This window comes from Mus caroli, chromosome 16, assembly GCF_900094665.2.
Source record: "Mus caroli chromosome 16, CAROLI_EIJ_v1.1, whole genome shotgun sequence".
Taxonomy (NCBI): Eukaryota; Metazoa; Chordata; class Mammalia; order Rodentia; family Muridae; genus Mus; species Mus caroli.
This window is the reverse complement of record NC_034585.1, coordinates 20,462,216-20,480,263: the sequence shown is the minus strand read 5'-3', so window position 1 is coordinate 20,480,263 and position 18,048 is coordinate 20,462,216. Positions and strand designations below refer to the sequence as shown.

Below are 18,048 nucleotides of genomic sequence, written 5' to 3'. Positions count from 1 at the left end.
TCAAGGGGCTGCAAACACAAAGCCTCTACCTGCTTGTACTGGCTGGTTGTGTGTCAACTTGACACAGCTGGAGTTATCACAGAGAAAGGAGCTTCAGTTGAGGAAATGCCTCTATGAGATACAACTGTAAGGCATTTTCTCAATTAGTGATCAAGGGGGAAAGGCCCCTTGTGGGTGGGACCATCCCTGGGCTGGTAGTCTTGGGTTCTATAAGAGAGCAGGCTGAGCAAGCCAGGGGAAGCAAGCCAGTAAAGAATATCCCTCCACGGCCTCTGCATCAGCTCCTGCTTCCTGATCTGTTTGAGTTCCAGTCCTGACTTCCTTGGTGATAAACAGCAGTATGGAAGTGTAAGCCGAATAAACCCTTTCCTCCCCAACTTGCTTCTTGGTCATGATGTTTGTGTAGGAATAGAAACCCTGACTAAGACACTGCTCTATAGGTGACAGTCATGAAGCAAGAAAAAAAAAAAAAAAAAAAACCCAGCTCTGAAGCTATCCCAGCCCCACACCAGAGAGCCAAGTCAAGGGTTAGTTGGGCTTCAGCAGGAGGCTGGCAAGCTGCAGAGAAGCGGTTTTGTTTCTAACTCAACTGTGGGCTTCAGCAGTCTCTCGGTAACCAACTAAATGAATTAGTGAATGAGATCCTCCTGCTGGAAGCACAGAGCTAATCTCATACGGAATAAACATATTCTCAGATATTGCTTGGAAAGATGACCTGACCAGCAATGGATTGTGGCAATGGCTGTTCAACTCGGTAATTTACTTTAAAAAAAAAAAAAAATATATATATATATAAACATACATATATATATATATATATATATATCCCTCTCTCTCATTTTCTCTCTGCCTCCCCTCCTCTTCCACACTCTTTTATTTATTATGTATTAATTTTGAGAATACACGTGTAAGTGTGTGGGCCACAGCATTTGTGTGGCGGTCAAAGGACAACTTGTGGAATTTAGCTTCTACCATGTGAGTCCTGGAACAGGCTCATTTCGGGCTTGGTAGGAAAAAGGTTTTTCCCCACTGAGCCCCCTCTGAATCATTCTTCTAACCTGGGCTATTTTCATGGACCTCAGTCAAGCTGTCCGAAAATTTTATATTACAGTCTAAGCCAGCATGGTGGCAGTGCTCTAGATTCAGCAAAGTGCTGAAGAGAGTTATCAGCATACTCCACAACAGAAAAAGATGGCTATCCCCAAAGGCAGGGTTCCAGAGTCCTCTGGTAGTACCCTTGGGTACCAGCCACTGAAAGGCTGGACGTGGGTAACCTTGTAGAGCAGTCTGTGTTGAGAAGGAAAGGTCCTGAAGGGCCAGACATTGGGTCTGGCTACAGTCATCACCCAAGCCCAAAGCCTCAAAATCTCCCTGAACATCACACAAGGGCTCTGCCTGCTGCCCACAGCTAAGGCCCAAAACCCCAGGTCAGAACCACTTCCTAAAGGAGTGTCCTGCTCTCAGACTGCTCACTCACACGGCATCAGTTTTCTGCAAGAATCTGTGACTTCACATTTGCTGGTCTCAGTATTCAGGTCTCTCTCTTTAGACAACATATGGAAAGGTGCGGACTAGGCTCCCGTGTTCCCGATGCCTGGCACAAAACCAAGGTGTGCCACTAAAAGAGTAAGAGATGCTTTCCCGAATGGCCGGGGTGAGGCATACATTCAGTTCTCTTCCACCAGCCCTGCCCTGTGTGTTCACGTAGGAGAACCTGAAGGAGAAACAGGCAAATACCAACTATTTGGCTTGAGAGAGCCAATACTTGAAAGAGTGAACACTCCCCTGGGGCCACTCCCCATCCTCAACCTCAATCTACCTCCTCTCTGCCCATGAAGCAGCTGTTATGCTTACCTCCCTCAAAGGGACGGGTGCCAGAACCCAGACTGGCCGGAACAGAGTGTCTACACCCCTTCTCAGCCATCCCTGACAGGCAGAAGCAGGAGAGGTGGGATGGCAGTCTACACTCAAGGTTACCTCTGCAAGGCCAGTGGCTGAGAATCTTAGCACTAGTAAGGTCACATGTTATTCCACGGGCCAGGGACACGGACACTGAGCAAGCGGCAGGCTCAGAAACACAATTGTGTCACCCTGATGGTACGGTATATGGAACCAAAGCTCTGCTCATAACTTGTACAGAATGGGTCCCGTCAGGTCTCCAAGGAAGCTCCCATTCTCCCTGGAGATGCTTCCTCTGCCATCGACCCTGTTTTCTATCAAAAATACCCAAACTGTTCTTGCTCCAGGAAAAAACTGGCAACCAGTTCTCTTCCCTTGTGAATTCCTAGGGGGACACTGTAGGGACTTGGCACTAGAAATCTAGCTAGCACTCAGGTAGAGTAGAAGGACCAAGGCAGCTGCCGCATTACAATGGGGTTGCAATGGCTACCTGTTTGCTAGCTGTAAAATCTTTCTGCATGCCTGCTTCTCAGAGTACAAATGTTGGCATTGTGCCCATCACACAGTTGTGGTGACGGTGAACTAACCGAGTGAACAGGAAGACAAACTCAGTGCCCATACCATGAGCACATTGCCAGTGCTAGCTGCCTATGTTCTTTCTCCAGTGTGCAGAAGCTGCCAATCTGCCTAGAAGCAAAGAGAATAAATAGACAATACTAGGTTTAAGGTGGGCCTGAAGATGGGCAGCCACCCTTGGCATTGTCAAACCAAGACACACTGAGAAAATAGGCTCCCCGGGGCCAGTTCCAGAGGAGCAGATGCTGGTATGCTGGTACTGGGAGAGGGCAAGGTAGGGCCACATTAAAAAGCACTCTTTGCTCATCTGTGGAGAAAAGGGAAAGAGAGTCCTCCCTGGAAAAACACACAGCTCTATGAAATAGCTTCTTCCTTAGCCACCCAGCACAATGAACCAGGGCAAAGAACAGAGGGTCCATGTCCAGGGCAGTTCTGGACGTGATGGAAGAGGAAAGCCAGCACCAGATGTGTCTGCTCCCCCACTGGAGGGCACCTGCAGACAGACCCAGACTAAGACGGGGCGGACACAAGAGTGCGGGTCAGTGTGGTAAAGAGGAGCTACCACAACAGTTGTTAGTGAAGCAAACTAGCACACACACACACACACACACACCCTGAAGTGGTCGGGGAGGAGCAGAGGGTGTGCAATGGCCATCACTCTACCAAACATCCTGGCAGTCTCTTAAAAATTAAACGTTTGCCATAGAACTCACTGTTTCTAGTTCTGGGCACTTGTATGAGAAAAAGAAAAAAGACAAAGAAACCTCAGGTTCACACAGAAGCCTGTGACTGCTGACATCAGCCCTATTCTTAGCACACCCAAACTTGAGAATATTAGAATATTTCAATGGGTGAAGGGCTACAGTGGTTTGGATGAGAAGCCGATCCCCCACCAGCTAAGGTACTTGGACACTTGGTCTCAGGTGACAGGTTATGAAACCTTTCAGAGAAGTGACCTTCCTGTCCGAAGGGGAAGGTTTTGAGAGCTCACAGGTTTACCCCACTTCCAGTTCACTCTGTGTTTCCTTTGTAGGGTTGAGGTGTAATCTCTCAGCTTCCGGTTCCTGCCAAGCGTGCCTGCTGCTTGCTGCCAGGGCATCCCTACCAATATGAACTCCAACCCTCTGGAATCATAAACCAAAATAAACTGTCTTCCTTAGCTTGCTTTCTAGCCGTGGAGTTTTATCACAGCAACAGATAACAAATACATAGTTTAGGGTGGTGAATGTCCATACAGTGGAATAGTACTCAGCCATGACAAAGAGAAACTTAGGGATGGAGTCAACATCCTCCGTGGGCTTGAGGGGCTTCACAGCAAGTGTCCAAAGTGCTTCTCATCAATTGTGTGTTGTGTTAGACAAGTATCTAGGTGGAGAACAGGGAGGATCCAGTGCAATGACAAAGGCAGGTGCTAGGGGGCAGCGGGGGGGGGGATAGAGGAGGTGGGAGGGAGGGAGGAGGTGCTCTGTGGTTAGGGAACACTTCTGAATCCCAGCCGCAGTGGTGATCACACGGGGCTCTACAGAGAAGATCTGAGCATGGCATGCTCAGCACAGCAGTTTCAGACACACACCCCACACAATAATTATACAAGATGGAGCCACTGGAGAAACCACGGTTGTGTTCTCTCGGACCCACCAGTAGAGCTTTCTGTGGATTCTGTAATTATTCTGAAATAAAACAGATTTAAAGACAGGAGTGCCCAGCCAGTAATCAGGGAACGCTAGGATTATAGACCACACTCCTGTACTCCAAACTCCAGTCCTCAAAGCAGATCCAACCCCTGTAACTCTGAATGTAGTGTGAGCAAGTCTCTGCTCAAGGCACTGTCTACCCTCCACCACTGCACACTGCCAGCTTCCCGTAGAGCCAGCATTCTCCCCCAAGACACTTCCTGCCTTAGGACTGCTGCTCTCCTCCGACCAGAATGTGCGCCGTTACTTATTCAACTAGATTATAATTATTAACATTGTTTGTTGGTATCTCCAATGCAATTTTTTATAAAACTTTTTTTTAAATATATAAAAGGCCAGCGATGCGAGCTGGAAATTCATTTAAGGAAATACGTAGATAGCTGGTGCATTCCATGAAATGGGGTCGAGCAACGAGTATCTGGAAAGAACGCCAGACACCGCAAGGTGGACATCCCAGTGAAAGTGGCTAAAGTTAAGATCACCTGGCAGACTAAAGGGAAAAAAACGAAAGAAAGTGGCTGGGCCTAGCAATGGTGGGGGAGAAGGCTTATTGTAGGTAAGAGGGCAAGCATAGCCAGGGGCAGGGACATCTGGGAGAGTCCGGAGCGGACATGACCAGACTGAGCTGGGCCATGTGGGGAGAGGTGGAGAACCAGATGCCACGGACAGGAACTCCAAAGGACAAAGAGAAGTACCCAAAGAATTGGATTTTAGAAAAGAGCAGCCCAGCCCCCTGAGTTGAAGAATTCGGGGTAGGAAGCAGTGAATGCCAGCCAGGAGGACCCTGTTAACAGGGCACTGAGCGATCCAGGGAGAGTCCAGCAGTCACTCTCCGCTTTGATATGTTAAATAGGCACTTGGCCACTGGTTCCCAGAGTTCAAAACCTGACACAGACAAGAACTGACAAGGAGGCAGAGGACCTGCAAAGACAGGAGAAGTTTGCAGCTTCCTTAAAAACAGAGGCAGACCTACCTTACAACTCAGCCGGTCTCTGCCACGGCTCCTCACAAGGAAAATCTATGTATATGACTATATAAAGACTTTTTCTTATGCTTTCCAAATGCCTAGCAACTTTAATAGCTGCAAATTAAAAACAATCAAATATTTGCCTAAAGGTTGGTGGTTAAGCTGTGAGACATCCACACCCCTTTAGCAATAAAGGAAGAGATGGCTGGTTCACTCAATAGAGGCCAACAAGGAGGGGGGTGCAGGGAGGGGAGTGGGGGAGTGCATGCAACAGAAACCCAGCTTCCTGTGGTCTTAGGAAATGCAGGCTATGGTGAGAGGAGGCAGATCGGTCATTGCTGAGATGGGAGGGAGACAGAAAGGGGCAGGAGGGAAGAATACAGCACAGGAAGAGATGTGGAGAAGGCCACAATGCTTGTGAGGATTGATGTGATCCACAGGCAGATGCATAGGCCACAACTCCTCCAAGTTGTGCAATTTAAATATAAGTGGGTTATGATCTATCAATCAGTCCTAGGTAAAGGTGCAGTGGAGCATGATAATGCTCTTTTGTCCCCCACTTAATCAGCTTGAAGGAGAAAAGCCTTATTTTACATAATACTACATTATACTGCTAGTCTCCACTCAGGTAGGAACCCTGCAGCATATCGGCAGGAGGAAGCTGACTCAGAAAACCTCCAGGGCCTTGGCGGACCTGCAGCTGTCATCAAGTCAGCCTCAAGCATGGGATGTGCTGCTCAGGCTCAAGGCTGAGCACGAACGTCTCTGTGTTGTGAGGACTCATGGTGAGCCTTAGGCAGCAAATCCTAGCAAAAGCAGACACAGGAACATCTGAACAAAGAGAGTGGGGAGCTGGGGGACAGGAGACTTCTCTGGTAACTAAGATGTCACCTCCCTATCCTAGGTTGTCATTGCTACAAATGCCTGTAGCAGCAAAGCCCACGGCAGGCCAGGCCAGGAAAGTGGCAGTGCTGGCCTCCAGGCCAGCATTCTGTTTGACCAGGAAGGTTTGATGAGACAGACCCTGGTCAATCAGGAGACCAGACTCCTGTTCCACTTGAGTAATAAACAAGGCCCTCCCTCTTTCTGGGTCTCTACTTTTTCCAAGGAAGGAGGCGAAGGAGCTCTTTCAACCCTAGCTTATGTTCTCTGAGCATCCTGCAGAGCGAGCGGAGCTTTTCATCCTTCTCAAGTGACTTGGATGCCACCATCAAAAGGAGTCTTGATTCTCTGTGAAACCACACCTCACAACCTCACCACCCCAGCTCAGAGCACTCTTCAGTCCGGCAATGCCTTTCTAGACAGCTCCTGCCACTCTGCCGCATCCCCTCAGTTGGCCCTCTTCTCCATGTATCCTAGTTAAGGGTTTCTATAGCTGTTTTAGAAAAGCATAGCCGACAGCAGCCGGAGGAGGGAAGGGTTTATTTCACAGTCCATCATCGGGGGAAGCCAGTGCAGAAATTCAGTGCTGGAACCTGGAGCTGATGCAGAGGTCACAGAAGGGGTGATGCTCACAGGCTTGCTCCTCATGGCTCAGCCTGCTTTCTTACAGAACCTAGAACCACCAGCTCAGGGGTGGCCCCACCCTCAGTGAGTCAGGCCCTGCGTGTCAATCATCTATCATGAAAATGCACTCAGGACTGCCCAGACCCCAGTCTAGTAGGGGCATTCTCTCACTTGATGCTCTCTCTTCAAATGACTCTAGCGTGTATCAGGTTGACATAAAACAAGCCAGCACTGCATGTGTTGCTTAGTGTGCTCATCATAGACCAAACACTTCAAACTAAGATTAGGGGTCCCTGGAATGCACAGAACCTTCAGAAGTAGTTCCTGCCTTTAGAGTCCTTGAAAGACAAGCCGGAGGTGTATAGCCCTAGCAAGGAGAGCCTATGTCCTATATGGTCTTGTTTCCAGAAAGTTCCTCTCCTTGCCCTTGTTAAGTCTGTGTGGCCAAGGCTGGGCCAGAATGGGCTATTTGGCTGCCATATAGTAGACACTCAGTAAATAGCTACAAAAATAAATCGAAGTCTTCTTGCCTGGGATATTTTCTGAACAGGACTCTAATAGCCCAAGAAATAAACCTGAGGGTTGAAATGAAACCAAGAAGCTTCCATAAAACAAAGAACAATGGCTGGAGTGAGTGGACAGCCTGCAGAATGGGAAGAGTCTTGGCCAAGTATATATATCTCAGGCCACAAATGTTGTGTCAAAGACTGTGCCAGTGAACTCAACAGGCAGCATATATATTCTAAAATGTTCAGCATCCTTAGCCATCAGGGCAATGCAAATCAAAAGCTAGCTTGAAATTCCACCTCATCCAAGTCAAGAAAACAAACAACACGTTCTGGTTAAGGTGTAGGGGAAATCAACGATAATTCTCCACTGATGAGTGTGCAAACTAGGATAGCCATTGCTGAACCCATGTGGAGGTTTCTCAGCTAATTGACATAGAATTACCGTATGAGTCAGCTACACCCGAAAGGGTCGGCCAACACACCAGAGAAATGCCTTATGTATCTATGTTTATAGCAGCACCCTTCACAATACCAAAGAGATGGAACCAGCGAGATGCCCATCAACTGAGGAAAAGATAAAGAAAAGGAGGTCCATCTATACAATAGAATTCCATACAGCCATTTAAAAAAAAATCATTAAAATAAATAGAACTGGAAATTGTTGTGGTGAGCTAAATAGCCAGATTCGAAAAGACAAATAGCCTTATGTTTTCTCTTGTACATAGACAGGATCTCCAATCACAGAGGAAAACAAAACATGCATCAACTGTCCTTTGTAAAGAAATCTGAGCCAGACAGTGGTGGCACACGCCTTTAATCCCAGCACTTGGGAGGCAGAGAGAGGTGAATTTTTGAGTTCGAGGCCAGCCTGGTCTACAGAGTGAGTTCCAGGACAGCCAGGACTACACAGAGAAACCCTGTCTCAAAAAATTAAAANAAAAAAAAAAAAAAAAAGAAAAGAAATCTGAGAGCTCAGGAATGGGAAACCCTATTTCTAGTCAGCAGGGGGGGTTGGGAGGTTACAGTGGGCCCATCTCCTGGGGCATCACATGGACATGCTGCAGGAAGCACAGTGTCCCAGATCTGATGTTCTCTCCCAGTACAAAGAAGAGCCCCCTGGGAGATCTGCAAACTCCACGGCCCTGGTTCACAAGCATTCCGAAGTAGAGTGATACTCCCTTGGGGGAGGAAATGCTTGCAGGCACTGGCCTGGGAACCCCTGCCTTGATGACCACTTGCTGTGAGGGACACTTGGCAGCTCTGAGAGGGGCTTTTCTATAACCATGTCTCCATATCTCAGACATGGGTGGGTGCAGACACAGTGCCAGAGGGTGCAGAGGTAAGAAGAGGGCACACAGACAGAGCAGAGAGCATGGCTGCTCAATCCTTTCCTAACTCACAAAGATTCCTCCGTCCTTAGAATAAAACCTTCTCCACCTGCAGCAGCATCAAGAAGGAAAACCAACTCCCTGGAGGAAAGAGGCTTAAGTCCGAGAAAACTAGAGGCTGTTTCTGAAAGGTGCTGGGGCTTTGGCAACCTTCCAGAGGAAGAGCTAGTAACTGGAGATCACGTACATGTCCCAGTGCTGGTCACATACAAGAGCTCAGGGGTCAGGCAGCCTCAGGGCCCAGGCCCTTCCCCCATTCCAGCGTCTTCCTCCAGAACATCCCATGGCTTCACCTCAAGGGCTGACACCCAGCTGCTAGGCAGTCTGGATCCCTGACAGCTCTGGGCTTTCCTACCTTTCTAATTTCCTGAACCACAAAGGGAAAGTGGCATGTCACCAATGTCTCACCCTGTCTGTCCCTAAGCCCCCTTTTTTTAAGGGACATGCGGAGCAAGAAGTGTAACCAAAAGACTGAGAAAGGAGGAGAGGGCAGAGGCCAGGACTCCATTATGCTAATTTAATTAGCTCTAATCTGCTGGCAGCAGGGCCTTGAAGAGAGAAAAGAGGCTTTTGTTGAAACTTGTTTGGTAGGAAGTCACCCTCACCCTCCCTCAGAGATTATGAGTGAGCCCTGACTGGGGTCCTGGTGTTGTCAAGTCTCCTTTTCACACTTCTCGGACCAGCCTCTCAACTTTTCCAGAAGGAAAATGCACCCCAGATGTTGGTCAGTAAATGGAGGGTTTTCATCTGCTGTTACGAAAGTGTATCAATAATTCAAAACCTCACACACAGCACACATACCGAGATGTCAGTCAGAGAGAGAAATGCAGCCGGTTTCTCTCCATCAATAAACCAAGGTTTTCTGATGGCCTAATTCCCTCCCTGCAGCAGACAAGAAGCCTCACAGTATCAGACATTGCCATTATGTAGCCGGACCCTGACAGCTACCCATGAGACCAGACGGCTTGTGTTTACTGAGCACCAAGTCTTCACAGGGGAGGAAAGTTAAACCCACTGGTACAGCCTTGCCTGGCACAAGCAGGACCCCAAACTTGATCCCTAGCACCACCAAAAGAAACTCTTCTAGAAAGAGCTTTGTAGCTCCTCCAGTTTCAACAGCAACACATCACTCTCCCACAATGGTCAAGTCTAAGATGCAAACTGGTTTGGATTATTTTTGTCTTGTATTTGGGGGGGGGGGAGGTTGGGGAGGGGTAATAGTGTTTTGTTTCTAACTATTTCTAACAACCAGTTTGTAAAATCTCAAAGTTTGAGAATGAGACTTGGAAGGCTTCTGAGACAACCTCTTTCCCCCACCCCCCAGCGGTCTGAAAAACAAAAGAAACAGTCTAGACAGGAAAACCCTTATGTGATAAGGATGCTAAAGTGTAGCTCTTCACAATTGGCTTCTGGCTGAGTGCTAGTAGGGAAGGACTCAGTTTTCTTTAAGGGGCTGGCCTCTGGGAGTTTGACCATGCTCCAGTGAATATAGGAGTAACACTGTCAGATTCTGTATTTCTCCTCCTCCTCTTCCTTCTCTTTCTCCTCCTTGTTCTTCTCCTTCTCCTCCTTCTCCTCCTTCTCCTCCTCCTCTTCCTCCTCTTCCTCCTCCTTTTCCTTCTCTTTCCCCTCTTCCTCCTCCTTCTTTTCCTTCTCTTTCCCCTCTTCCTCCTTCTTCCTCTTCTTCCCCCTCCTCCTCTCCTTCCTCCTCCTCTTCTCCTTTTTTTTTCTTTTGGGGGAAGTCACAAGGGTAGGGGGACCTAAAAGGACTATGAAGTGAACGTGATTGGGGTATGTGAAATTGCCCCCCAGGAAAACGATAAAAATATTATGTTGGAAAAAAATTCCTGGATGCTTAGATGCAGCTCGGGAGAGTTTCTAGATGAGAGGGGAGCTCTCCTGGCCCCTCATGGACTCATCCCTCCACTTCCATGTAGAAGGGACCAGCATCCTGCAGTAGTTATTCTAAGAGGGAGCCTAACAGAGCACTGTTTTTAGACCCTGCTTTATTTTCTTCCAAATGGCTAAGAGTACTTAGCTAGGTTTATTAAAATCACATTTGATAAACCTACTGGAAAGCTTTGTCATAACCTCCCTGCATGATGTCTGTTATCTGTACTTCCTGGGTTAGCAAGTGCATGTCGAGGAGGCAGGGATGCACACAAATGTGTTTCCTGGGGGGCTCACTTTCCTGTGCAGAACAGCACAAAAGCATCCATCCAAGTCCGCTGTAGTCTTACCTTCAGGATAACTTCACTCTCTTTAGGGTTCAAATCTCCCTAGCAATGGAGAAAATGGAAGTTCCTGCGCTAACAAATCAAAGCCTTTGGCCTCCACTGACCTTGCCTCTGTGTAGCTGAGATGGGAGCAGATGGCTGGAACTGAAAACAACTCCCTCCTCCCCGAGCCTTAGAGAACTGCCATCACCTTTCCCCAAAGGGTTCTTACCTCAGCATCCGGCTGGAAAGTGGGTACCAGATAATTGGGGAAGGCTCAAGGGGGCCAGTTCATTTCAGTTGACTTCCGGGGCACTGATAACTTCTCTCTCGGGCGCTGGCTGCGGAGCTTGGCACAGCTGGCTCTACCCTTGCCTACAGAGGAAAGAGAGAGTGCAAGCTGAAGCCAGAGCATGGGGTAAATACCATGTGGGAGTGAGCACCCTCCCCTCCCACACACACCCGTGCTCCCTCTCCCCCCCCCCACCCTGCCCCAGCAGCTCCCACCTCATAGTCCCTTGCAGAGCATACTCCTCCCCGGAAGAAGCCAGCCTCCTCCCAAATGGCTTAAGCTGGCCATCTGTTCACCCCTGTCCACCTGCTTGTGCCCAGTCTGAATAACAAATTGAGTAAAGCAAACTTTACTAGAGCCACGGAATCCATCCTGATGCTACTCAATATTAGCATGGAGAAAGGCGAGGTGAGCGAGACATCCTCAGATCCAGCCCAAGTCCAGCATCCAGACAAAGCCAGTGGCTCTGTTGCTCTCATCAAACCTGCTCAGTCTCTGTCTCTGCAGTTAGAAGTGTGAATGCAAGTTCTCATTCATTCTGGAAGCATTTCGGACTGGGTCTGAATTTTTAATCCATAGGCTACGTCTGAGAAGATAGAGTGAATTTTTAATGTAACTGCATTTGACCTTGTGCCAGAGAGATTTAGGTTCCATTTATACATTTAAAGAAACACAAAATTTAGCTGGGCGGTGGTGGCGCACGCCTTTAATCCCAGCACTCGGGAGGCAGAGGCAGGCGGATTTCTGAGTTCGAGGCCAGCCTGGTCTACAAAGTGAGTTCCAGGATAGCCAGGGCTACACAGAGAAACCCTGTCTGGAAAAATCAAAACCAAAAACAAACAAACAAACAAAACTATACATGATAGGAATACACTTTCTGTTATCATTTCCTCTAGGCTCTGCCTAACAGTTACCCAGCAACAGCTAGGTACAGGCCTGACTCATGTATAAAAGCTCTGTGTGTATGTGTGTCTGTCTGTCTCTCTCTGTCTCTCTCTGTCTCTTCTCTCTCTCTATCATTTTTTTCTCTACGCACATATCCCAGGCTGTCCTCTTCCCTTCTTTCTCTCTCTCTCTCTTTCTGTCCTCCTCTGTCCCCTTTCTTTCTCTGCCTCTACTCCCTTCCCACACCCCCTTCCCATGTCCCAAATAAAACTAGACCTGTCTTATGGCTGATACCTCAGGGAAATGCCTCAGCACGGGCCCCCGCTAAGACACCCCCTCCCTTCATATCATACCTCATTTTATAAAACATATGGCTTTCTGATTCTTGTTTTATCTTTGTCAGTCACATTTTTTTAATAAAGATGGTAATGGGTGAGGTGTGGTTTAATGTGAGTCCTCACAGTGTTCTGCGGTGCCATTTAATGGCTACATAATATGTATGTATCCCTGAGTCCCCTGTGATTCTCATGCAGTGCCCTACCATAAATTCTATGAAGCATTCAAAGGTTGACATTTAAGTCCCCACTAATTCTTTTTGTGCTAGTTACAAATATTTGAAACTGTATCACCCCCACACTCCCAAACAATAAAGCTTTAGAGATACATCACAACAAAGAAGTGAAAGACCTCTACAACAAAAACTCTGAGATACTGAAAAGGGAGACCATAGAAAAGATTAGACAACGGAAAGACCTTCCATGCTCCTGGGGTGGCAGAATTTATGTGGTCAAAATGGCTGGTGCTACCAAAGTTAACTTGCTAACATCCTATCTCACAAGTTCAGGGAAAGAAACAATTCAAGAATTGGCATGGAACCACAGAAGGCCATGAACAGACAAAGCAGTCCTAGAGAGTCAGGCCACAGCTGAAGCTGTCACACACAATGCCTGGTGTCAGATTATATACTACAGCGCTGCAATGATAAAGACAGGTGTCCAAATACACATGAAGACCAATGCAATAGAACAAAGGATGCAAAAATCAATGCTACACTGTGCCTACCTATGTCTTGGCAATGGATGTAAAGACATGCCAAGGGGACAAAGAAGATAGCCTGTTCAACAAACAGGGCTGGCAATGCTGGGTTTCATTGGCAGAAGATGAAATTAGAGTCATGCCTCCACCTTAGACAAAACTTATTGCAAAGTGGATCAAAGGTCTTTATTTAAAACCTGACACACCTCAGGATGTAGAAGGAAACATAGGGAATGCTCTTCATCGGGGTAAGCAAGAACTTTTTAACCAGAACACCAATAGCAAAGGAGCTAACCCCTAACTATTAACAGATGGAGCTATTCGAAAATCAAGTTTCTGCCCAACAAAGGGATCAGTCAGCAGGGCACACACAGCCCACAGAAGGGAAAATCTTCACCAGTTACACTTCAGAAGCTAATAGCCAGAATTACGAAGAATCGCATACACTGCAATCCAAGAAAACAAAATTGCCAATTAACAAATAAGCAAAGGAACTGAACAGATGGTTTTTTGAAAAAGGAAAAAGAAATGCAAAAGGGCCAATACATATTTTTTAAAGTTTTCAATCTCCCCATCGGGAACAATGAATTAAAACGACTTTGGGATACCATCTAATCCCAGTCAGAATGGCTGCCATCAACAAGTCTGACAAGTGTTGGAGAGGCCACTGGAGAAAGGAATCCTTGTTCACTGTTGGTGGGAGTGCAAATTAATACAGCCATTGTGGAAATTAGTTTGAATATTTCTCAAAAAACTAAAAATAGAACTACCATCTGACCCAGCTGTTTCACTCCTGGGCACACACCCAGGATTCCTGGCCTTCCCATAAAGATGTCTGCACGTCATTTTGCTTGCTGCCTTGTTCACCATAGCAAACAATTGGGACAACCTATCTGCTCATCAACAGATAAATGGATAATGGACATATGGTGTGTGTGTGTGTGTGTGTGTGTGCATGCTATTCAGCTCTAAAGAGAAATAAAACTGAAAAATTTGCAGAGAAAGACAGAAGAATTTGGAATGCTTGGAATGAATAGCATTAAACAAGATCACATAATCGCAGAAAGAAATAACACTTGTTCTTCGAAGGAGAAACCCAGCCAATAATATTTGTTTACATGTAAGCAAATGGACTTGTGGGCACCGTGTAACACGCAGACAGAACAAGGGAGGGTAACAATCAGGGAAGAAAGGAGGACTGCACGCAGGCAAAGGCCATGAGTCACAAAAGAAGATTAGAGACACTTGTTTTTGTATTTCAACAATGCCGTGCATTTTTCATTTTTTGGTACATAAAATGTATTTGATACTGGAAACTCAAACTCTAATGTGAAGTCCCACAGCTTCAGATATTCTAACTGTTGATACATTCAGACTTTGGCTCTGCCTAATCTTAGTGTGGAATACTTTTTGGATGAATATATGATATATATCATATACATACATATACATGTATCATATATAATATATATAATATATACATACATATATGAAAGCCATAATTCATTCCTTAAACCACAGTCTTGGAAACCAAATTGCTGAATCAAAGACTTTCCAAATTGCTCAGGTTTCTGCATTCTGGAAATATGCAACCCCTAAGGCCACCATGCTAGGGAGGAGTACGTCCCTCCTCCACAGCCACACCAGTGGAAATGAATATGGGTTAGCAGAAGTCTGGCTTTCTTGTGCTCCCAGCAAGCTCAGCTTCGGTCTAAGATGCTCGGGGAGGGGATGCCTGAGAATGAACAAGCAAGAAGTGAGAAATCCATGCAGGGCAGGAAAGGGGCAGTCCAAACACAAAGCCAAATGTACAGGTGAAGAAAAAGTCTTAGAGGCAACAAAAACCAAGGGGTAAACAAAAGCAGGAACCTGAAGCTGGCCTTGCCCTGTGCAGGGCTGGAAGGATCAAGGCTTCACAAGGATTAAGACAGAGTACAGTGAACAGTAAAAGCAACAGGTGATACCAAAAAAAGAGTTGCTGGAGGCCTTGGGAACCTTGCTGCTGTGTATAATTAATGTTAACAAAACACCAGAAAGCAGCCAGAGACTCTGGGGTGAAGGCGGGCAGCCAGCTCAGAGAGCTGCAAGCTCACAGCCAGCCAGAGATCAGCACCAGGTCCTTCAGAAAGGGGCTTTCCCCAGAACAAAAGAGCCCTGGGCAGCTGGCTCGCCAGCCTCCTTCATGGGGAAATACACACACAAACACACACACACACACACACACACACACACACACACACACACACACGTCTTTTCTGTAGTCAGCCTTCTTGCCATCTTTGATTCTAAGTTTTATTTAGTGATTGTCACGTTTTATTTAGTGAGAGATAGGTAAATAATTCACCAGGTGATCTATCCAAACAAATGGTGGGATTTCTGAGACCCAGATGTCACCAGCAAGAGACCCACTCCCCTGGCTTTTCCTAGTTGACTATCCCGATATACCCATCACTGGAGCCCCAACAGCTGGAGGCTCCTGATGGGTTGTGGACTCCCTGGAGGCTTTGCAAGCTCTTAAGTAAATAGCTTACAGGGCTTCCAACATTCCTGACAGATACACGTCACTCACACTCCTGGGCCCGTCCTGGTTTATGATGGGTAGACTCTAAGGATAATTAAATAAAGTAGGCTGACCAGATATTGTTTCAAAGATTGAGAGTAGGCCTTAGGGTTAAAGAAAAGTAGCAGGAACCTGTGCTAAGCAAATATCACACACATTATTGAGGAAGGAACAGATCAGACCCAGAGACAGTACACGCTCCATGGCCGCAGTAGTTATGAAGTCTCTATGCTCCATGGCCGCAGTAGTTATGAAGTCTCTATGTTCACCCTGACTACCTTTTGAAAAACCTCCTTTTGATGGAATTTGTGTGAAATGAATGCACTACCCCAACAAAACAGTCTCTCCGGGACTCTATGTCTGCAGCCATCACGGGCTGTGAACCAACTGGAGTTGTACAGCCTGCTGAGGCTTTCTGCGCACAAGGAGCAGGTTAGTGGTCCCCTCGAGTAACCCCTCATCATCCCTAAGCAGCCCATGTGAGCGTGTGTCCCCTTGTCTCCAAGCAGCTGACAGTCCATCAACACTCCCAACCCTATCTGTCTCTCCCAGAAGCTCCCACCAATGACCCTTCGGATCGCACGAGGGTAGCCAAGGCTTTCCCGTGGGTATGTTCTGTTTGATTATCCCCACCTCATTGTACAGTCCACCCTGCCTTGCTACTCTGACAGCAACTCAGCCAGTCTCTCTTTTCTCCCACCCAGAAGCCCCCAGAAGACAAAAAGTCTAAGAAAGGGGCTGTCCTGGGGTTACTTGCCTTCTGGAATGCTTCCTCTAAACTACTGATGGCATGAGGAACAGACCACAGACCACAGTCAAGGTCTCAAGAGCCGTGCCAGCAACCCAAGAAACCTACAAACTGACCAAGAACGTAGCCTGAGAATTTCATGGCCCAGCCTCAAGAAGCAGAACAATGCTAAAAAGTCCTGTTTACAGTCAGGCTGGCCTGTCACAGGTGTGGTGCACAGGCCAGGTCCCTGGCATTCGGGAGCAGCTACCGTGAGGCACAGGGAGCTAGAATAGAGGAGTATTCTGTTGACTATGGAGCCATTATTCCACAGTTTGGGAATGGGGGCAGTGTTTCTGATAACATTTGGGCATGCATGTAGATTTGCTAAGTGCTTTTACAAAATCCTTACACAGGAGATACCCCCAAGAGCTGAGCCCTGTAAATCTTCTGAGCACTGAAGTCAAGTGAGAAGACACTATAATGGAAACTCTATATGGACCTCTGATAACATCAAGAGGCTTCTGGGATAGCCCTCTATCCCCTCTGTCCTCTCCACCCACAAGATGCATGCTCTCTCTAGAAGGTTCATCTGTTGAGGCCCCAGCCCAGCATTAGGGGATTCCTATCTCAAACAAAGGGTTAGCTGCAGCTGTTCCCTGTGTTCGTTCTCTCTCTCTCTCTCTCTCTCTCTCTCTCTCTCTCTCTCATTTATCAGCTGCCATGCTAGGCACCCTGTTCCAATTGACTTCTCTATTCCTCACACACTCCTGTAAGGCAAGGCGTGTTCTGCTCATTTGCTGACAAAGTGACAAGAGATTTAGTAAGGAACCTAAGCACAGAGCTAGGAAGTGACTACAAATGTCACAGGCAGACCTGCCTCCTAACAATCTCTGCTCACTCCAAGGGAGGAGCTGAAATTAAATGGGAGCCGGGGACAAAAGCCCCAGAGTGGAGTGGTTCCTAACACACAGAGGGAAAAGGCCCAGTTCATTTTCAGAGCATCAGGTCACCTGCCCTATGGAAAAGACCCCCATGGAGAAAATACTCAACCACACGGTGAGCTTAGGTCTACATCGGTCACCCTTGCAATCTCAGCACGCATCTGGATACTTGAAACACTGAGTCCCCCTTCTAAGCAAAGCAGAGCCCATTCGTGACCCTTCTTGAGTTCCAGCAGGCTCAGCACAGTAGCAGCAGCCCCTGCCCACCCCCCCAGCCTTGGTTCCTGCTGCCAAAATGCCACCACCTTTCATCTCTTAGCTACTTCTATGCTCCTGCTGGCATATGCAAACCACATACTTACATGGCTCTTGTTTTTAGTATTAGGTGTTAGTCATGTACTTCCTATTATGCAAAAGAAAGATGTGGTTCTCTTTGAGCCCACATACGTCTCCTGACAAAGCTACACCACTCCGTTTAAGTAAGCCTCCGCGCGTCTCATTATGTGATCATGTGGTTACACTCACAGTAGAGACATGTGATGTGTCTCAGCTTACTCCCTTCACACACAGCTCTGAACTGTCATTTCAGGAGTCCACAACCATCTCCTGTTTGAATGCTTGGTTTTCTGTATAAATCTCACGAATCCAGCCAATTCTTTCCCCCCCCCCCGCCCCTCCCAAGCCAGACAGCTCATCAAAGTACAAACAAACACCGTTATGCAATCAATAGGCTTCTTGGGTTTTTGTTTTCTTGAAGCTCTTTCCTTCTGAAAATTTCTCTCCTCCTACACCAACCCAAACTAGTTTGCTTCAGGCCTAACAGGCTATCTCTCCCTTTACTCTTTCTAGT

General features: G+C 47.2%; 1 protein-coding gene across 2 annotated transcripts in view; it reads right to left on the bottom strand.

Moving 5' to 3' along the window:
- Positions 1–18,048, bottom strand: part of St6gal1 (ST6 beta-galactoside alpha-2,6-sialyltransferase 1) — a 139,844-nt gene that overhangs the window by 94,731 nt on the left and 27,065 nt on the right. For both annotated transcript variants that reach the window (XM_021185103.2, XM_029470389.1), the window contains exon 2: positions 10,988–11,130. The gene's annotated coding sequence lies outside the window, so the exon portion shown is untranslated. The remainder of the gene's footprint in view (positions 1–10,987; positions 11,131–18,048) is intronic.